Here is a 23211-nt window from a genome sequence, read left to right on the forward strand (position 1 = left end):
CTCACATGCAGGGTCCTAAGGCTTTGGGCTGTCTTTGATGGTTTTCCCAGGCCTTAAGGAGGGTGTTGGATGGGAAGTGGGGTGGCTAGGATACGTGCTTCAATCCTTAACCACATGGAACCCACAGGCCAACCAGAGATACACACCTTTATTCCTCTTAGCTATTTTCTGAGCATGCTTTTAACCATGGAGATGTACCTTGTCCTGTTGTTCCTAGGACATCTGTAGTAGGTTTTCATAGACCTTTCCCAGAATGATCTCACTCCTCATCTGAGTCTTTCTGTTAACTGTCCCATCTGCCATTGCTGTTCCCAAGCAGCTGTTGGTAGTATGTGTTTTTAAATGTTTTTGACAGATTCAGCCACTGTTGGAAATCTGTGACAGCCTGAAGGGGCAAAGCAATACTTCCTTGTACCAGTTCTTCAGGGAATTGTGAGAAAAGTCAACATTTGCAAGTACAGTTCCTTTGGGAATAAGATCTATATTGATCCCTTTGCACCAGCAAGTTTCATAAATTATGTGACCTATTGTCCCCATAACCAGCACTGAACTAGAAAATGAGGTGAGCAAAATGCCACTGTGCTTTCTTATTGAAATTAAGCATTTAAAAAAATTAGATACTCTCATTTGGGTGATGTAAGTTTTTATTTTGAATGAAGAGTTTCAAAAATTGGTTTCGGCCTGCCTGCTGATTTTTGCTTCAGATGAAGCACTAATTATTTTCACTTCCACCTCCTTTATTCTCCATGATATCATAGTTCAGTTCGATAGGAGGGGAGTAGACTTCTCATTTAGTGATTATGGAAAGCCATCTGAAAAAATATCCACATTCAAAAAATGATGTTGGATTTTATCCCACACCACGTACAAAAGTCAGCTTACTCGCCATCAAAGACCTAATTTCTATAAGAGCTAAAACTATAGCTTTGGAAGAAAATGTAGGGGTGAAGGCTGGCGACTTTGGATTTAGCAGTGGATTCTTGCATATGACATAAAAAGCACAAGAAACAAAAGAAAAAATAAACAAATAGAAGTGGCTTCAATCACTAGCATAATGGGCCAGAGTTGTGACACGGTGGATTCTACTGATGTTTAGGACATACAGACCCGAAACAGGTACCAACCATTTCTTGTCTGCTCCAGTTCTGCTCTGATTACATGTTAACGTACCTGGGAAAGCAAGTGGAGGATGTCCTAAGTGCTTAGGCATATGCCACTCACATACGAGACACGGAAGAAGCTCCTAGCAATGGCTCCTGACTTCTGCTGTCTCAGCCCTGACAGTTGTGAACATTTGGGGAACAGATCACCAGATAGATCTTCTGATGTCTTTATCTCTGTCTCTCACTGTCTCTGGAGCTTTGCCTTTCAAACAAATAGAGAAACAACAAAACAAATAAAGCCCATTTTTCAGAACATGAATAATTTACAGTGCAACTTATGTATAAGTAAAGCTTGCAGAAGGTAGACGAGAGGTTGGATTGGTGGTATAGCTCATGAAACTGATATCTTTGATGTTCACATTTCCTATGGACACCATTTTATGTCCCAGTTGCTCTACTACCAATCCAGTTCCCTGCTAATGACTTGGGGAAAGCAGTATAAGGTATCCAAGTGCTTGGGCCCCTGCCATCCACATGTGAGACATGAATGAAGTTCCTGGCTCCTCAATAGGCCTGGCTCAGTGCTGACTATTGAGGCCATTTGGGTAACAGACCCAGCAGATAGAAGATATCTCTGTTTTTGTAACATTTTCAAATAAATAAATAAGTAAAAAATGAAGAAGGAAAAAATACGATAAACCATTCAATAAAATGCGGATCCAGGAGTCCATAATCTTGAACAGGAAGGAGTAGGATTTTTTCATTTCAAAAGACCTTCACAGAATCAATTTCTTTATGCTCATTATTAAGATTCTGTTCCTTGAGAATCACTTCCTACCCTAATGTCTGGAGGAGGAGAGACAGAGAGGAAGATCCTCCATTTGTTGATTCACGCCCCAAGCGGCCGCAACAGCCGGAGCTGTGCTGATCTGAAGCCAGGAGCCAGGAGCCTCCTCTGAGTCTCCCACACAAGTGCAGCTCCCAAGGCTTTGGGCTGTCCTCAACTGCTTTCTCAGGCAACAAGCAGGGAGCTGGGTGGGAAGCAGGGACATTGGGTTTAGAGCCAGTGCATATATGGGATCCTGGTGCTTGTAAGGACAGGACTTTAGTCACTAGACCACTGCACTGGACCCCTCCTAAGGTTTTTATCCCAACAGATACACTATGCTGAAAAAAAAACTCAAAAAGCAAGAAATGAAATTTCACCTACGAATACTGGTGAGATTTTGAGATGGAATGAGATGTAAATTTTAAGCCTAACAGAATATATCAGAATTTGTATATCCTCATTATATAAATTAAACATCTGTTCAGAAAACTCTATATATGTAAACCATTAGCTATATTGTAGTAGGGAAAAAGCAGTACTAACACAGAAAAAAATACAGATAGGTATACACTCTGTCCCCAAGGCATAAATACACGAAAGATAATTTATTTTTAAAATAAATATTCTAATTTAGTGCCTTTTTTGAACTGATGTGATAAAATATAACTTTGTAGAGTATAAAAGAAATATGCATTGCAATTATTTGTAGTAAATGACTTAGATTTTTATCTTAAGGAGGACATTTATCATAATCTATTATAATTATTTTTATGAGGTTAAAGAAAACTTCTTTATCTCTATGTACCAATGTTTTGACAACAACATATTTTGTCCTTTGCCCTGGAAAGTATAGATGCTTACGTCAGTTTCAATTGATATTACATACTTTTCTATCTAGGTTTTAATGATTTCAGCCAGAACAGATGATGTAACAAGTATTTTCATAATGGCATTACACTCTGTGCTATTATAACTTCCAACAAATTTACTGGCTTCTAAATTAGTCTTTCATAATTTACTGTATCTTCAGAGAAATTGAAAAATGATAGCTAGAAGTTCTTCTGAAGACAAGATGAAAGCCTCGATGAGGAACAGTTAAGAATTAACACAAATTTAAACACATCTGTCATTGCACAGACTTTACATATGAGAATCTTAGGTGTAATTGAGGCAAATCAAATGTGAACATTACGAGTGAACCCAGGCTGCACACCTCAAGGTAAGGAAGACTCCTGTTAAAACATGGCTGTCATACCTCTGCAATGTGGATCAAACTTATTGTCTACTTGCTCTATAATAAGGTAACTTTAAAATAGCTTCAAATTATGGTTTCCCATGATTTAATGGGTTGAACGCACTACAATCTTTCATGTATTGTAGGATGAGTTCATACTTGCTTGCAAACATCTGGGAAGTTATCAAGGGCTAAAACATCCATGATGACTTCCCATCATCTTACTCTCTATGTGATTAGTAATTATTGGTTCTTGTCACATCTAAGAAGAGCTCATTTGTAGCAATCATCCTCTTCTATTTAATAAATGGGCAATATTTTATCTGGCTAGTAACCATCTGGCTAGTGTACTACATGCCGATCAAAGATAGTGGCTCAGAATTATCTTTGTCTTTTGAACTTTCTGTATAAACTGTATTCCACTTAGGGGAATGTCATTGAAAAGTAAGGCTAAAAATCAAATTCATTGAGTAATAGAGCAAAAGTCATACAAAAATTAATAGAATATGTCATAAACTTAAATGCAAAATGTGAAATTATATTTTTTGAAAAATAAATAGGCAATCATATTTATAGTATTTCTAAGCAAAATATAGTTCGGCTTGACATAAAAAGTATAATTAAAAATATTTCTGTATGAAAAATCTGGTGGAGAGGATGAAAATACAGCTACAGAATGGAAGAAACAAATTTGAAAAACACATGTAGATTGGGCTTTGTAGTGTGGAGGGGTAGGCTACCATCTACAATTCTGGCTTTTGGCATCAGTTTGGATCCTTTCTGCTCAATTTCCAGTCCAGAACCTGCTAATGTGCATGGATGGTCCAAGTATTGGGGGCCCTATCACTTTTCTGAAAGACCCAACTGAAGCTCTTTACCTGGCATCAAATTTCACGTATCTCATATATCTCATAGAAACAATTCTAAGAAAAGGAACATGCTTCCCTCTTTATCTGCCTTCTCTCCCCCTTCTCTTCCAGGCATTGGGAAAATAAAGAAAGGGTACATGAGTCCTTTCTTTATAATTTATTACAGTAGCATGTGAACTACAATTACCTTAAGTAAAAAAAGACAAATGTCTTTACATCACATTCCTCAATATTATAAACTGAGCTCAATAGGAATATTTTTGAGTGCTCTTGACTGAGAGTTCTCTGACTGGGCTGCAGCACTTGCCAGCGCATGAGAGCCAGAGCTGAGGCTGGCCTCGCAGGCGATCTTTTGGAACACTCCTTCTAAGATTCAGCACTCGTGGGTGTGTGCAAGATCTGGGGCTAGGGACAGGCCAGGCTAGGCTAGACAGAAGTACCTACTGGCACTTGTGAGAACTGGTGCTGAGGGTGGTCCTGGTAGGTCTTTGGAGACACCCCTCGCTACACCATGCAGTTTAATAGGGTTTACTTTATGAGAGAAGAGAAAGAAGCATTTGTAAACTCCCTGACTGGAGCAAGAATGTCTCTGGCAGTTCTTGGAAAATGAATGAAGATCTATAAGATAGTGGGACAAAGAGCAAGAGTGTATAGATATGGGATGATCTTGAAAAGTGGAAAGGCTCTGTGTATCCATGAATCTTCTTGTTCTTTACACTCAGGAACTTGGGATTTGTGAAAAATGTAAAGGAGAATAACTAATTTGACTTTAGGAAAGATCAGTCTATAGAGCATCAAGGAAAGCTTCTAAGACTTAAAAAAAAAAAAAGGAGGGCCCTGTACAGTGGTCTAGCGGCTAAAGTCCTCGCCTCGCAAGCGCTGGGATCCCATATGGGCAATGGTTCTAATCCCGACAGCCCTGCTTCCCATCCAGCTCCCTGCTTGTGGCCTTGGAAAGCAGTAGAAGGCCCAAAGCCTTGGGACCCTACACCCATGTGGCAGACCCGGAAGAGCTCCTGGCTCCTAGCTTTGGATCGGCACAGTACCAGCCATTGTGGTCACTTGGGAAGTGGATCATCAGATGGAAGATCTTTCTCTCTGTCTCTTCTCCTCTCTGTATATCTGAGATTGCAATAAAAATAAATAAGTCTTTCAAAAATTGGGATAAGTGTGGGTTAAAAAATAATGATACTCTGCTGGCTCTGTCTTCAGACCAGAGAGGGTATACCTAAGAACTTGACTGGACAATAAGATGTTGGACTCTATGTTTGGTATACGCTTGCAATGGGGGAATCTCAACTGAACTTGAGCTGTGGTTATGCAACAAGGTGGAGGAATCCACCATGGTGGGAGGGTTTGGGGAGGGGTGGGGAGAACCCAAGTATCTATGTAACTGTGTCACATAATACAATGTAATTAATGAAGTTAAATAATAAATAATTAAAAAAAATAATGAGTACAGTCAGGAAAGTATCCTCTAGCCAAGAAGAGGAGAATCACCAGAATTTGGAGACACTTCATAGAGAAATATTACTTGATCTAAGGCTCAAGTGAGAAGAATTTTAACAGAAAAATAAGGAGGAAAATAGTCATACAGAAGAGATAATTTTGTGAATAATCTCCCAAGAACATGAAATGGTTTGTCTCTATAGGTATTAATGCAGAGAAAAAATGTGAGGTTCATGCTAGAGATTGAAGAGCAATGTGATAGCAAAATCAGGTATCATGATGAATGGACTCTGGTAGAATGAGAACACGCAAGAGCCTTCCAAAGAAACCAGGACATTTGACATTTTAGAGGGGAGCAGGGGAATAACACCATGTGTCAATGAAAACATTGGAAATCATTGCTTAGTGATAATCACCATCTGTTGTATGCCAAATTGCCTCTCATAGCCATGCACTATTATTTTCCTAAAATAACAATGGTTTTATAGTGACAGTGGAAGGGAAATAACATACCTAGTTTCATGAATTTAATAAGAAAAGTATTTGACTTAATACTTCTGTAAATGCAAACCAAAAAGACCCAGTATGGCAAGCATACAGACAATACCTGTCAACAGTAGTTGAATGGAAAAAATGAGCATTTCATCCATATACAGTAAATTTTAAAATAATCACAGGTCATTAAACTACAGTATTTGAACCTTTATTGTATTTAAAAAGTGTTATGTCAAAAACTAAAAACAAAAAGATAAGGAGAAGAAAGAATGGTAAGGGGAGAAGAAAGAAAGGAGGAAAGGAATATCATACCTTTTAAAATTTTATCTGCAAGTCATATTGAATCCATTACACGCTAATTTAAAAAAAAATGAACAATCTTTAAAAAGCAAAAAATGCTACTCCAAGCATTTTAATGGAGAAAAAAAGAAAACAAAGCTTTTGGCATTTACATTTCTTCTTCCTCCTGGTCTAGACATGGGTAGGCATTTTAGCTTTAACAAATATGAGACAAGAGGAAGCGCAAAGATAAAAGAGCTATAAAAGTAGAAAAGTGCGGGAGTAGAAGATGGGAAATATCTTGGGTCATGGACAGTGCTTGGGCCAAGAAACGTGTCCTGAATCACTCTATCCTCAGGCTTCCTGTAAATATATTTTAAATAGTCCATGTTTAAGTCACTATTCAGTAGGATTTCCTGCTACTTAGAGCAAAAAGCCTTCCTAATTTATAAACTAGCTCTTTATCTTATCTCTGTAAGCTTCATTGTAAATTCATTTTTCATTTTAATCATTCTGTTTTGTTACCCAGCATGTCCATTCCCTTAATCTTCCCCTACTGAAAATGAAATCAATATTTAAAATGTCTAGTTTAAATGCCAGGCTTGATACGATGTTTCTGTTTCTCCACACAACCTAAAGAAATCTATGCCTCCTTTGAATACTTCAGCTTTTTTTAAAAATGTTTTTTGTTTACACACTTAAAGCCACTTACTTAAATAAACTTATTTTCAGTGACACATGATGGCAAAAATCCATGAATTATTTTCTGGTGCCCAACAAAATGTTTTGTCCTAACCATTGCCACAGATATATTAATTCACTTTGTATACAAATGAAATGACCACCAAGATCATATCTCTGGTATGTCTTTCTAAAAGCAAAGCTATTATTAGAGGGAAAACAGATAGTGCAATTTTGCAGAAAAGTACAATAAGGAAGAAATTCTTATCAAAAGAATAAGTATCAGGAACAAGGCACAGCTGCATAAGACATTTTTGCAATTACGGGAACAAGTGTCACAGCTACTTGGTAATTGCATAAGCCCAATGTTCCTGGGATAATAAAGGTTTGTTTGTATTGGAAAGGCACATATTCACAGAGGAGGAGAGACAGAGAAGAAGAAGATCTTCCTCCAATGATTCACTCCTCAAGTGGCCATGACAGCTGGAGCTGAGCCAAACTGAAGCCAGGAGCCAGGAGCTTCTTCCAGGTCTCCCATGCGGGGTAGGGTCCCAAGGTTTTGGGTTGCCCTCAACTGCCTTCCCAGGCCACAGGCAGGGAGCTGGATGGGAAGCAGGGCTGCTGGGATTAGAACCATTGCCCATATGGAATCCCGGCCTATTCAAGCTGAGCACTTTAACTGCTACACTATCGTGCCAGACCCAGTAAAGTTCTTAAATACAGCTCTTCAATCACCATGATATGCATTTCACCAGTAACCCCACTGATAAGAAATACTCAACATAAGATGATTTTTGTCCTGTCACACACAGACATGCACACACGTACAAAATCATAAAGGAAGGAATAAATGGAGAAAGTAGCAAATGAAAGTACAGATAAAAAATGTGAACTTGGTTCTCACTATTGGGACTCTTTCCTTGAATCGAATGTTGTGGTGGGTACTCAAGGTTATTCAGATCAAGTGAGGTAGATCCTGAGGAATGTGCTGAAAATTTAGATGAAAATAAAGAATAAATGTCTCAATGAATACTTTTCCCTTACATCTTCCCATTTCATTTCATCCCCTACTTCTTTGAAACATATTTCACTGTCTAAATATGCAGTTTATTATTTTCAAAGACCTTAAACAACATATTCATTATCATATTCATATACTTTTAAAATTTATTTTATTTTTATGTGAAAGTCAGATATGCGGAGAGAAGGAGAGACAGAGAAGATCTTCTGTCTGCTGATTGACTCCCCAAATGATCGCAAAGGCCAGAGCTGAGCCGATCTGAAGTCTGGAGCCACGAGCCAGGAGCCAGGAGTCTCTTCCAGGTCTCCCACATAGGTGAAGGGTCCCAAAGCTTTGGGCCATCCTCTACTGCTTTCCCAGGCCACAAGCAGGGAGCTTGATGAGAAGTGGGGCAGCCAGGATTAGAACCAGCACCCATATGGAATTCTGGCACATTCAAGGTGAAGACTTTAGCCAATAGGCTACCGTTAATGTACTTTTTTTCTTTATTTCTTGGTATTAAGCAAGGAAGGAATATTGTCTGAGTCTGTGAAGACAGCCTCATTTGTCTCAAACCTGCTATAGAAATATGCATGTTATGAGTGAAAATTATATGGACTTGCGGTGAATACTAAGTTATAAAGAAATTCTAGTTGAAAAACTGCATGACCTAGGTTGGCTTGCTTGCTTGCTTGCTTGCTTTCTTTCCTTCTTTCTTTCTTTCTTTCTTTCTTTCTTTTTCTTCTCCCTAATACATGCAATTATAAGTACAGGCAAAAAAATGCTTGAGACAACCAAAGAACTCTGAAAGGTAGTAAGAAAAACAGGTTAGGATCACAGGGATTGGAAGAGTATCACAGAATTGGTCACCTCCATCCCATACCCACCAGGAGAAGATAATCTAGGCCAGAACATCCCCATCTTAACCTAGTCACAATAGACAACCTACATAGGCTCTTTGCTCCCCAGAAGGTATGAGAATCCATTCTGCATCAGGGGAACCTAGCACCTCCAGAAAGAAGAATCATTGGAATCCTGCTAGACAATGAGGTGCTGGCAGTGAAACAGGCTGACAAAGCTAGTCATTTCACTCCAGGGAAATCCATTGTATCTTTAGGCCAGGGTTAATCTCCTTTCTCACACTGAGATATATCAGTACACTTGGCCCATGGAAACTTTTTTTTTTTTTTTGTCTCCTCAGCCACCAAAAGCAGGAACCAGTGAACAGTGAAATCCCAGAAATAACAGAAGGCCCCATCTAGATAAAGTAAAAACAGGACATAGGATGAGGACATGTTAAAATGGATGGAGGACAATTCAAGGAGGAGAAGCAGTATGAGCCCAGGCAACAGGAGTAGGCAGGCCAATGGCAGGGACATCTGGAGAACCATGGACACTGGGAGACAGCAGAGACAGTGGAGTGCTGCTGCAGCGAAAAGATACCCCAGGGGTGATCAGAACTCCACCAGTGGAGAGGTTCTCTTAAAAACAGGTTGCCCCCAGTCCTAGCTGCCAGCAGGTTCTAATAAGAAGAGAGAAAAGAAAAAACAAGGAAGAGGGAAAAATATTCTGCCAGTAGGGAAGGGCACTACTGACAGCATTGTGATCCAGTTTAATTGAACAGCTGATGTCTCCCTAAACCCTATGCTGCTGGAACCACGGGAGGTAAAGGCTGAGCAGGAAACAGGCCATGACATGGGATTACAGGGGCTGGAGAGTGGCAACCTGGCTACCCTGATAGTGAAGACATTGCAATAACTCAGATACCCTTCAAAAGAGGAATGGCTAAAGAAGCTGTGGTATATGTACTCCATGGAATACCACACAGCAATTTAAAAGAATAAAATTTTACCATTTGGAGGGAAAAGTGAAGAATCCATATGTCTACAATACTATCATGGAAAATAAAAGCAATAATTTAAGAATAAAAAATGCTGTTTCCAAAAATTAAAAACCAGTTTTAGATTCACTTGCTAAATCTAAATAGTGCCTGTTTATTAATCCAAGATATTTTAAAAAGAATTCTAGTCTCTTTAATAAACAAAATGTCTTGGGATGTGACACAAAATTATCCATTATACAAAGAATAAGGAAACTCAACTTTAATGAAAACAGACAACTGAATCACACCAACACAGTGATGAAATGGACCGAGAGTGGTATGGGGAGAGATTATGATATAGACTTGGGTATACAGCTAGCCCAGTATCACAATTTTGGAAGTCACACTCTCCCCCCTGTTTAACCCTTCTGCCTAATTGTAAGTCAACTGACCTGGTATTGAAGTTTGGTGGTGTTGTGTAACCATTCCCATTTCAAGCCGCTTAAAAGCCCATTCTGAGGAGAAGCTTGCTCTTTCTTATTCCTCATGGATGGACCCTGAGGACTGAATGTAGCAACCTCTGCCCACCTCTCATCTTTTTCCTTCTTGGCACACTCTCCACGAACATGGACCACATGTGTCTGTATTCCTCATCTTGTAGATACCTTACTGCTCTTTTAAGCCATGTCTGTGGCTGCACTTAAAATGCTTTTAAAATAAGAGGCAAGAGCCTAGGATATAAATATTAGGTGCTAACCACAATAGTTAAACTAATTTTAAAATGAAGGTGGGGTTTTTGGTGGAAGCATCTCTACTCTGCCAAGGACATAAGGCTCATAAGTTAAATGAACCTCTGAGCAACTCCCCCAGATAAAAACATGCCAAGATATTCATGCCAAGACATATTATAATTAAATTTGTGAAAATAAGAAAAAAGTTTGAATGCAGTTAGAAACACATTATCCATACAAATAATAATCATATAACACAAACTCATGGGATGATGTGAAATTGTCTCTTACAATCACTGGCTCATGATGGAAGTCACACATATTTCAAACTGCTGAGATTAAAAAAAGTCAGATGTGAGCACCATGCATGCTATAATTATTGTTAAAGGATAAAGGAGTTTCTGGGTGTAGGTTTAAATCTTTTTTTTTAATTATTAATTCATTAATTACATTGTATTATGTGACACAGTTTCATAGGTACTTGGGTTCTCCCCACCCCTCCCCAAACCCTCCCACCATGGTGGATTCCTCCACCTTGTTGCATAACCACAGCTCAAGTTCAGTTGAGATTCCCCCATTGCAAGCATATACCAAACATAGAGTCCAACATCTTATTGTCCAGTCAAGTTCAACGGCTTCTTAGGTATACCCTCTCTGGTCTGAAGACAGAGCCAGCGGAGTATCATCCCGATCAATTAAAAGCTCCAACATACCATCAGCAAAAATTTACATCATTATGGAATTAATTGACATAGTAATGAATAACCAAGATGTTAAAAGTAAATGCGAGTTCTTAACCATATTCTGTGGCCACCTCATTGACATTTCAATTTTAGTTTATACACAACATATAACATACATAACATAATATGTTATACATAACACCATATCATCTTAAATTAAGGCAAACATGTGGTATTTAAGCTTTTGGGATTGGCTCATTTCCCTTAGCATTATGGTTTCCAGTTTGGCCCATTTGGCCACAAAGAACTGCATGTTGTTTTTTTTAATAGCTGAGTAGTATTCCATGGAGTAGATGAACCATAGCTTTCTTATCCAATCCTCTGCTGATGGGCATTTTGGCTGCTTCCATGTTTTTGCAATTACTGATTGTGCTGCTATGAACATAAGAGTGCATGTTGGTTTCTCATAAAACAAGTGTTCTGGATATATTCCTAGGAGTGCTATTGCTGGATCATATGGTATGTTGATTTTGAGTTGTTTGAATGTTCTCCATACTGATTTCCATAGAGGCTGTACCAGCCTACAGCCCCACCAGCAGTGGAGTAGGGTTCCCTTTTCCCCGCAACCTCGCCAACAAGTGTTGTTGGTTTAAATCTTTTATCCATTTAGATTTGATTTTTCTGTAAGGTGAAAGGTGTGGGTCTTATGTCTGCAGTTTGTTAACCAATTGTACCCAAAAGCATTTATTGAAAAGTCTTTACTTTTTACCTGGATTTTTTTTTTTGTTTTCTTGTGGAAGATTAGGTGGCTGTGCATGTGCAGGTTCCCTTCTGGTGTTTCTGTTCTGCTCCAATGGTCTTCTTCTCTGTTTCTGTGTCAGTACCAGGCTTTTTTGATACATACTGCCCTATAGTATGTCCTAAGGTCTGGGATTGTGATCCCTCCCACTAGGTTCTCATTTTAAAGGATGGTGTTGGTTAATTGTGTGTGTGTGTGTGTGTGTGTGTGTGTGTTTCCAGATGAAACTTTTTATCATTTTTTTCCAGCTTTGAAGAATGTTCTTGGTATTTTGATTGGAATCGTGTTGACTGTATATATTGCTTTTGGTAATATGGACATTTTAATGACATTGACTCCATGCATCCAGGAGCATGGCACATTTTTCCACTTTCTGAAGTCTTTTATTTCTTTCTTCATGTTTTGTAGTTTTCCCATAGATAACTTCCACCTCTTTAGTTAGGTTTATTCCCAGGTATTTCATTTTCTTCTCTATTATTTTGAAGGGTTCCATGTTGGCTTGTTCTTTTTCAGCCTTTGGGTTGTTTATGTACACTATGATTGTTGATTTCTCTTCATTTATTTTGTACCCTGCCACTTTACCAAACTCTTGTATAAGTTCCAGTAGTCTCTTTATTGAATCTTTTGGTTTTCCTATGTATAAATTCATGTCATGTGCAAATAGAGATAGCTTCCTCATTTACAACTTGAATTCCTTTGATTTCTTCTTCTAATAGCATTTGTGAGAACTTCCAGTAGTATTTAAATAGTACTGGTGATAGTAGACATCCTCATCTGGCTCCAGATCTTAGCATGAAGGCTTTCAATCTTTCTCCATTCAGTATGATGCTGGCATTGGGTTTTTCTTATATTACTTTTATTATGTTGTGGATTGATCCTTCTATGCCTATCTTACATGGAGTTTTTAGCATGAAATGGTGTTGGATTTTATCAAAACTTTTCTGCATCTATTAAAACTATGATGAGTTTTATTCTTTACTTTTTTATGTAATGTATCACATTTCTAAATTTCCAAAGGAAGAAAATTAGGAAATATTCTGCAACATATGGGTGTAGTCACTGACTTCCTAGAAAAAAACATCAGAAGCAAAAGAAGTGAAGAGCAAGATAAACAAATGGGACTACATTAAGTTAAGAGCTTTCTGTACAGCAAAGAAAATGATCAATAAAGTAAAAAAGCAACCAACAAAATGGGAGAAAATCTTTGCACAGTATATAGGAGACAAGGGGGCCTAATTTCCAGAATATACAAAGAACTCCAGAACAACCGTAACAACAAAATGAACAAGCCAGTTAAAATGTGGGTGAAGGAAATTAACAGACACTTTTCAAAGGAACAAATCCAAATGGCTAACAGGAACACAAAAAACTGCTCATGCTCACTAGCAATAAGGGAAATTCAAATAAAAACCACACTGAGGTTCCACTTAACTCCAGTAAGAATGTTCCCCACACAGAAAACTATCCACAATGCCTGCAGGTGAGGTTGCGGGGAAAAAGAACTCTACTCCACTGCTGGTGGGATTGCAGGCTGGCACAACCACTATGGAAGTCAGTATGGAGAATACTTAGGAAAGTGAAAATCCACCTACCCTATGACCCAGCAATTACACTCCTAGGAGTATATCCAAAAGACATGATACACTGCCAGTGAATGCTGAGATTGTTGTAGGTCATGTTACTCTGTGCTGAGCATCAAACATCATGCTTGAGATCCAATCTGATAGGGGAACTTGGGGGAAGTCCTCAGTTTGGATGGAGCTCCTGTTTGTGAGGCTATAGCACCTCTCAAAACATGTGTGGGTTGGATCTGGGGGCAAAGGGACATGCTGGGTTGGTCCTCAGAACCACCTGGTATATGTGCGAGCAGGACTTAGTACAAGCCAAGCTGGGTTGGGTTGTAAAACTCACCAGTTCATGTGAGGCCCAGGGCTGGGGGCTGGCCAGGGTGTAGCACCTACTAATGTGAGCTGGGATTTGGGGCATGACAGGTAGTGCCAGCCTTCAGCACCTGCCAGCAAATATTGAGTTAGGGGAGGGCATCTCAGATGGGCCTACAGCACCTACCAGCATGCACATGATTCAGGACTTGGAACAGGTCTTGTAGTGGAGCTGCAGAGATTCTCCTGCTTTGCCGCTTCTTCCACTCCTGAGTCTGAGAGCTTTGACTGGGGATGGACCAGACCAGATGAGGCTGCAATGCTTGTCAGCTGCATGTGCGCTTGTCTTGTGTAGAGCCAGACTTAGCTAGGCTGCTGCACCTGCAGGTGCAAGCAAGAGACAAAATAACTGCAGGTCACCCTGGCTTTATCACAGCCTTCCCTGGCAAGAGCCAGAGTACAAGGCATGTCAGGCTGGACCATAGTACCCCTTGGCAAGTGTAAGTTGTGGGGGTGGAAACAGGTCTGGGCAGGGATCTATGGACACTCCCCTGTTGGGCTGTAGCTATCACTGATGAGCATAAGTGCCAGGGCTGGGGACAGATCATGCTGCACGTGGCAACAGCACCAATCAGCATACATGTGGGCTGGGTCGAGGACTTGGCAGGGTGAGTTAAGCCACAGCACCCAAGAGCTAGACAGGATGTGGGATGGGCCTGGCTAAATTGTAGTACATTCCAGCACATTAAAAAAATAGACAGGCCTGGTGTTATTTTGGGGATTTGTCTCAATTAGACTGCAGTACCTACCAGTGTGCATGAGGAATGGGCCTGTGGTGGGCTGGGCTAAATTGTAGCACTTGTTGGTTCATATGTGAAATGTGCTGGGAGTAGATCTGAGTAGACAGTTTCATCTACTGATATGTGTGTTGGCTGGAGCAGGCAATAGACTGAACTTGATCCTGCACTAGCTGGCATATGCCAGAGCAAGAACTGAGGTCACCACAGGCAGATGTTTCTTGGGAGACTCCCTGACTGAACCTCCAGACTCAAGTGCTGGCCATAGGGAAAATCACAAGATGTGTAGTCCAACCTTGGAGTGCATGGATTGGGTCTGAGCTTCCTCAATTGGTCATGCCCATGCAATCAAAAGCATGGCCAGATGTTTATGGGGCACATGACAGCCAGTTCATCTGAGCCAGTAGAGGCTATCAAGTGCCCTGCCAGAGAATAGGAAACAGAATAAGTTAGACCGATCTCCTGGCCACACTTTGCAGCAAGTGTCTGGGTTTGTAGATGTACACTGACGGATTGGTCAACCAACAGATCTTGGAACAATTTACTTATCCCTGGTGCAAAGAAACTGATAACATCTCAGAACTATCAATGCCATTCAGGTAACACCCTCGGAATGTACTGCTACACATTGCAGTTTCTAAGGTATCATCAAATGACTGTCCCCCATCCCTGAGTGCTGATACTGTTTGACAGCAGGGAGAAACCCTGTATTCTCCACTGGCCCACAGGAGAAAAAGAAAAAAATTGAGATATTTGTCTCACCCATCTTCCTCCATAGCTTTACCCTTCTTTCCTTAATCTGAAGCTCACATGGACATGTACCCCCACTTAACTATGTAAGCAATATTAAAAATGAAATATTAAAAATCATAATGATCACATAAAGTATAATGCGTATGTATGTGTATCTATATGCCCACACATATATATACACATAAAAGCTTAAATATAGACATATTATATTGTATTTGTATCACCAGTCTGATGCTATGCAATTTTTACATTTTAGACACACACACACACAATGTCCCTTTTTATCCACATGGAATCGATTTCAGGCTCTCTTGCATACCAAAAACCATAAATGCTCATGCCCATTATATAGGATGACATCTTATATACAATTTGCAAATGTCTATATTTATTCTTTAAGTCTCCTTTAGGTTACATAAAAATCCTAATACAACATAAACATTGCATAAATAATTGTTGTAAGGTATCACTTAGGGATTTTGCAAGAAAACATAAACTTGCACATGTTCAGTACCGACACAGCCATTGTCATGCCTATTTTTAGAACATCTATGTTTTTTTAATTTTCATACCAAGAATAGCATTTTATAATTTCTCTGAGACTTTAAGAGACTTCTTTGATTACTCAAACACTATTTAGGAGCCAATTTACGGTTATGAATTTTAAGAGCTATTTTCTTCTTACAGAAATAACGGGTGGCACAGGACAAGTGGCATACAAAGAGAAATGCAACAAATAATGTTCAAATTGAGTGCCAAGGAGTAACAGGATTTCACAGCAGATGTAGCCCTGCATAGTTACATAGACAGTGAATATAAATTTCAATTTTTGAAACTTGCTGTAATTTTTACAATATATACTCATTTGTGGTTGTGAGATCTATGGATATAGAAGTCTAACTGCTTGGTACTTCTCTGTTAACCTTAACATAAAAGAAAAGAATTCTTTGGATTATTAACCTAGACAACAATGTTATACATTTAGCTAAGCTTTTCTTTGATAAAACCTTAAGCTTCAATGTCTTATTAATTATGAACCTTATTAATGTTCAGAAATAACTTTACCATCCGAAGCTTATATCCTTCACATAGGAAAAAGCCATTATAGTTATTAAGTTGCCAAGAATTGCTCCTCTGAAAAATTACCAGAAAGTGAGACCATCAAGCAAAAATAGAATATTTTTCTACCGGGAATTAAAAATGAAGCAACATGTAGAGAAACGAAGATTCCATCTCTAGAAATAGGAGGAGCTAAATCTAATCTACTCTAATGGTCCTATAAAACATGTTTTAACTCTGCCTTTTCAAAGTGGGATCTCTAGAAAATTATCAGAAATCTTCCCAGATATCATGCAAAAATTGCAAGCTGCCAGTCAATCATGATGACAGAATGAATAAATTCATGCATAATGAGAAGTCCCAACTTGTAACGCAGAATGCTAGAGAAGCTTCCTGATGAAGTTATTGTAGAGGTTTGAAGCAAGGACCAGAACTAATAAATGAGACAGAAGTGAAGGGCACTCTTACCTCTACAGTTTGGCTTCTTCTGTCGGAATCTTGACAGTGTTTTATATCCTAGGAGGGTATACCACACATGCTTCAACACTTTGCACTGTTAAAATTCCTTAGAGACAGAAACTAGTGTCTTTGGAGTTATTAATCATGATATCCTCTCATTCAATCATGCTGCATTGAGAATGTGGCAGTTTGTCATGCTGATTGTGTAAACACTACACTTTAGCTTAAAATAGTTTGTTTACGATGTCCTCAGAATTTTCCGCTTTCCATTTACTTTTATACTTATAAAAAAAACAAGGTTTTTGTTATTTTATTTATTTGAAATGCAAAGTTACAAAGGGGAGAGAGATACACACAACAGAAATCTTGCATTCTGTGGTTCAGCCCCCAAATGGCCACGATGGTCATGGTTGAGGTTGCCCAAAGCGTGAACCCAGGAACTTCATCTTAGTCTGACATGGATGCAGAGCTCCAAGCATAAAGGCTCTTCTCTCCTTTCTCTTCTCCCGTATTAGTAGGGAGCTGGATCAGAACTGGAGCAGCTGGGGCTTGAATCAGTGCCTGCATGTGAGGTTGGCATTATAGGTAGCGGCTTCACCCAATACGCCGCAATGCCAGCCCCAAGCATATTGTTCAAAGCCATTAAATTAATAGAGCAGGGCGATCTTACTAAACCACACACTACAGTCTGCATATAAAGGTCACCTAAACCTCTGCACATTGTCTCTAGGTGCTCCGTTCCCCACTTCATATCTCAAGAGTTTAGATACCGATTTATCAATGCCATGGAGAGAGCTCCAGGCAAGAAGTCAACTGAGTGGGGCCCTCAGGGTCATGAGGACCATGGACTTGTGACTTTGGACGTTATATAAACTTATGAATTTAGTAGTTATCTGATCCATACGTGTGAGCATGTATTTCATAGAGATTTGAAATTACTAAATGACATTTACATTTAAACAAGGAAAAACAAGTGATTAATAGAGGATATTAAGACATTATGGGCATGTTGAAACAGTGTATCCTTCATTTTTTTATAGTCAGATATACAGGGAGTTTATTTTTTTTAATTTATGAGAAAACAGGTTAAATTGAAGAAAAGTTTTAGGACCTACACTTAAAAGTACATAAATTTGATATACTTTTTATTGAGCATACAGTAAGGGCAGAGGCAATTTACACTTTGTGATCTTTCTGGGGATAGTGTTGACAGAATAAAATTTATCACAAAAAATATCAATTGTTTACAATAAAAAATATGTGTGTAAGAGACTTACCCAATTCTCAGAATGACATTTTAGGAATCCCAAGACACTGATATTAACCTGCAGCTGATATTCTGCCTTCTTTCATTTTTCAAAATTTACCTATGCTTTTCCCTCTTCTTTTGTTGGGATTGTGTTCATTTTATTGTTACTATATATTGCAATTGTTCTGTCCTGCTCCAAGTGTAATACTGTGATTTTATCATTTAATATATTCTTAATTATTAACTCAATTATCATTTAATGATAGTTTTCAAATTTTAGATGTAAGAGAACATGGAGGAGTGAAAAATCAGAGTATCATCAAGCGATTTCAGCTTCGGCTGCTATAGCTGAAGGGAATTCAAAATAGTGACAAACTGAAAATAACAGTAAACATTTTGGAGTATAGTGAATAATTTTTGTTTCTGTTGTCTCCAGAAATCTACCAAAAAGCCACTAGAATTACACTCCATATCTCAAATGCTATTTAAAAGATGTTAATGACAAAGTAATAGAACATTGCCTTTGGGATATTTGTACCTATTTGTAAAATATATCAAAATGTTTGAAAAACAGAGAGAGCTGTATGATCAGGGTTACTGTGTACTCATTTAGGTGATGACGTGACCAAGTCCCTCTGGTGTCACTGCTGCTGAGCTGAGCTATCAGGTGAGGTTTGGGAAAAAATATCCTAAATCTTACATATGAAAAGGTGGGAAAGATCTTCTCAGTCTTTCCAGAAAACTTGCACTGGTGTTTCATTTCCTATTTTCTCAAGGCTTTGGAAGTGGTGATGACAACAACTTTGCTTCCACATCGTGTCTCTGAGGAGGCGTCTGAAAATCAGAACACGAAAAGAATGGCAGGGGTGGGGGAATCAATTAAATCTGGACAGATACAGTTCTGAAAATTCATGTTTCTATTTGCATATTTAGTGATACAATGTAATAGGCTTCTAGGATGGAAAACACTGACCTAATGCACTCATCACAGGAAGCCCCAGATCAAATTTCAGGAGCATGAACATCCTCTATTTTCCCTTCTTTCAGTTGAATTATTGTATTAAAAAATCCTATTCCCTGGCTCTGCCACCGAGCTCTCTATAATTAATTATAAGAAGAACTTAATGATTTTAGCACAGCTTTAAAGGTAATAATTATCCTTGTAACACTGAAGACTCACCTGCATCTTGGACAGCCAGTTCCTGCTACTTGGTACTGCAATTAGAGCAGAGGTACAACCTTGGATGAGCTGAAGATTGGAGAAGAGGATTTCTGATAATAACTTTAGTTTCCAAGGTGACACAAAATGTGTCAAAAGACCAATGGTTCTCTGTTAAGCTACATGAACTCAGAACTATGGGGGTCAGACTGGTGAGATGAAAGCAGTAGAAGAAATACACAGGTTCCTGTGAAGGGAGACGTGAGCACTGTGGATCAATCAGAGATTCCCACACAGCTGCTTACTCCTTACTCATCCCAGACTTTGAACTGTAAGATTTGCTGCTTTTAGTTTGATGGGGAGTCTAGCAATTGAGCATTGGTTGCCTGACTCCTTGTTCTGAGCATGGAAAATAAACGTTTCCCAACGTTCACAAGTTAGTAATTGATTTATTGTGTGTTTAATAGAGAGCCATGTTTTAGGGGTTCCACAACAATTCCTCCAATTAATTTTGGGGGTATTTAACAGAAATAGTTTTACTCAACTTACATTAAGTTGTTAAAAATTTACTGGCATTTTCCAATTGGTATTTGATTACAGATAATTATATATGTGGGCAACATTTGGAAAGAATTTAAATAATCTTCAAGATAAAGCATTTTACATATCCGTACTTCTTGAACGAACAAAAATGTGTTTTTATTTGAAAGGGGGAGGCACATATGTTAAAAGAAATCTCCCATTTTCAGTGTTAACTTCTCAAATGTGCTCAACAGCTGGAGCTGAGGCAGACTGAAGCAAGAAACTCAGTCACCACCTTCCCTCTGAGTGGGAGCCCCATACCTATTGTCTCCCAGGATGTGCACTAAGAGGAAACAGGAGTTAGGAACCAAAGCTAAAAGTAGAACCTTGCTATGGTTAATGGCATGGGCATCCTGAACAATCCTGAGACATTAGCCAGATAATAAATTTTAATTTTGATTTGTTGTGAACTTAATTTATGAAGATTCAGTCAGAATGTTTAGTTTATGTAATGACAACTACTCAGGAACAAAATTAGAATTTCCTCATAATACATACAGTAAATACTTTTGCACCTATTAAATATCTGTTCTTTGTCTTGTGGTAAAGGCTGTATTATTCTACATTTTGAGAAATTACTCTTTGTGTGTGTGTGTGTGTGTGTGTGTAGTGTTATGGTAACATGTATTGACAGGTTCTGGAGTGGACATGAGGCCCAAGATAAATCAATTGAACTTCATCTCCTGTCATTTTGAAACATGAATAAATAAATATGGGTAAATTGCAATTTGAGACAACTCATCTAAATGCTAGTCCTAGTTTTAATAAATCAGAAGCCAGGGAACCAGGAACCTTCTACTTAATCCCTTTGTTTCCATGATAAAGATTTATCATCTATACTTGACTCTTTTCATGGTACCAAAATGTGTGATTATTAAGGTATAATACAGGAAATTGTTTTTTTCTTACCAATTCAGGTCAAATACACATTTTGGTTAACAGTGCAAGGATAATTCTTGCTCCCAATTGTTTCAAGTTTCTTTGGCACTCTCTTTGAAATGTTGAATATAGTATGTGCTAGTTTTTCAAGATGTCTACCAAGGTTCTTTAAAATGTACATGAACCTAAGACTCAGGTAATTTAATTGTTGCTCTAAAATTATCTGAATGAGCTCATGGTTCACTTTGTAGTTAAGGTGTTCATGTTTCTGGAGTGCTTAGCTTCAAATCCTACCTCCAGTTTCTGATTCCAGATTTCTGCCAGAGCAGATCCTGGGTGGCAGTGCCAATGGCTGATCTGGTTCCTGCTCCTGGCTCTGGACCAGACCCTGCCTTTGCAACTGGGGAGAGAACCAACAGATAGGGCATATCCTCTCTGTTTCTGCTTCGGTCTGTTTCAAATAATTAAAACAATAACACATTTTTTAAAAAATTAAAATGTTGTTTTAGAAGCACCATGACCCTAAACTAGGACAATAATGATTTGGCTTTCTTCCGTGACTGTGTCACTGAGCATGGTACTGACTTAAGCTTGTTGTCTTCTTGAATATGTTGACCACATTCATGTCTTCGAGTTCCTCCCATAGTCTCCCTAAATTATCATCACTTGATGATTGTCTATCTGGCTTTCTCAGCCTCTTATGGGTACTTGATTCTTCATCTTTCCATTTCTGGATCTTAGCCAGAAGGCCAAGAAGCAAGTCTTCGTTTTGCCTCTTGGTGTTATCTTGAACTGTGTCATCATCTCTTTACTCTTTCAAATCTACTTTCTAGTTGAATAATATATCCATTTCAAACAGTTTCAATAACATTAACAATTTTCTTCAGTCTTATTGGATCTCCATTTTTGAGCCCCACACTTGGCTAAAGGATTGTTTTTAAATGTTCTGGAGAATTAGGAGTTGGCTTTCTGGAATAATGGGTGAGCCATAACCTGCAGCTCAAACATTGCATATAGGTGCCGGATTGAGTTCCTGGTGCAACATTTCTGATCCAATTGCCTGATAACATTCCTTAGAAAACACTGGAAGATTGCCTAAGTCTTAATGCCTCTGCACTCATGTGGGAGACCTAAAAAGAACCACATTGCTCTTCTGGTTTGATAGTATTAGTTCATTTCTTTGGATCAGATTCATGTTAGGAAAGCAAAATTGACAGTCTTTGTTTGAAAGTTGCTCAAACCCTTATTTACTTGAGTATTTCATCTCATTTCCTATTTTAAAGCTAGAACAGTTTAGTTTAAAATTCTCATGACCTTTTAAAAAGTGACAGAGAAAGGGAATGTATTATTTACAAGTTTGGTGAAAGGGACAGAGAAAACAGCAGACAAGTAAAATATAAAATAGAAGATGCAGGACATGAGGGAAGTATCTCATGTAATTTTCAGAGCTACTGGAAGCACATATATCTACTATACAAACTATACAAAAATATGTACATATTCAAAGTAATGTTCAAACAATGAAAGCGTAAGAATCATCTCTGTATTCTTTGTTTTTAAAGACTTATATTTTGTTATTTGAAAAGCAGAGTTAGAGAGAGAGACAGAAAGAGATATCTGCCATGTACCAGTTCAATCTAGAAATGGCTATCCTGGCCTTGGGTCTAGCCCTGGCTCAGGCCAGCAGCCTGGAGCTCCAGCAGGGTCTCCTATGTGGTTGGCAGAGGCCCAAGTACTTGAGATTTCTCCTGTTGCTTTCCCAGATGCTTTAGCAGGGAGATAGATATTAAGTGAAGAGTTGGGATTCTAACCAGCTCTATACTGGAAGTGAACCTAGCAGGCAGCAGGTCAACCCTCTGTACCACTGTGTACCCTTCTATCATGAAAGTCTGCACATGTAAGTATCATTGTTCTAAAACCCATCTGAAATGAAAGGTCAAGTTCTATTCTCTTGACACATCTCTCTGTTTTTATACCTCTACTTCTCAGTGCAACAGTTATATAGAATAAATATCCTGTACCAGTTCTGAACATGTAAGTCTTTTCTGATGCTGTCAGAGAGCAACAGAATGTTTTAAATTGCTTCCAGTACAAGTGCAATTGATAAATTCATAATTGACATTTACAATAAAGACAAATGTTTCTGGGTTAATCACCATGTGCCAAATATATTTCTAAGCAGATTATTTATTTGGTCTCATTTAGGCCTCATTAAGCTTTGTAACTCTGTATTGCTATTGTTGAGTAAATTCAGATACTGAGAATATGAGTAGTAAGTCCAAATTCCACAGGAAGACTCTGGGATTTTTCAGGGAAACAAATGACTGACCTATTGCTATTATTGATCATGCCTTTATTTAGCTCTTTAGTGATAACCTATCTGTTGGTATTTTTTAAGTCAACCTGCATCTACCCAGTGA

At 38.5% G+C, this 23211-nt stretch overlaps 1 long non-coding RNA gene across 1 annotated transcript in view; it reads left to right on the top strand.

Moving 5' to 3' along the window:
* Positions 1 to 352: 352 nt before the first annotated feature.
* The window catches only part of LOC131481099 (uncharacterized), a 117834-nt gene continuing 94975 nt past the window's right edge, over positions 353 to 23211 (top strand). The window contains exon 1 of the long non-coding RNA XR_009246036.1: positions 353 to 455. This is a non-coding gene — a long non-coding RNA (uncharacterized LOC131481099). The remainder of the gene's footprint in view (positions 456 to 23211) is intronic.

This window comes from Ochotona princeps, chromosome 9, assembly GCF_030435755.1.
Source record: "Ochotona princeps isolate mOchPri1 chromosome 9, mOchPri1.hap1, whole genome shotgun sequence".
Lineage (NCBI taxonomy): Eukaryota > Metazoa > Chordata > Mammalia > Lagomorpha > Ochotonidae > Ochotona > Ochotona princeps.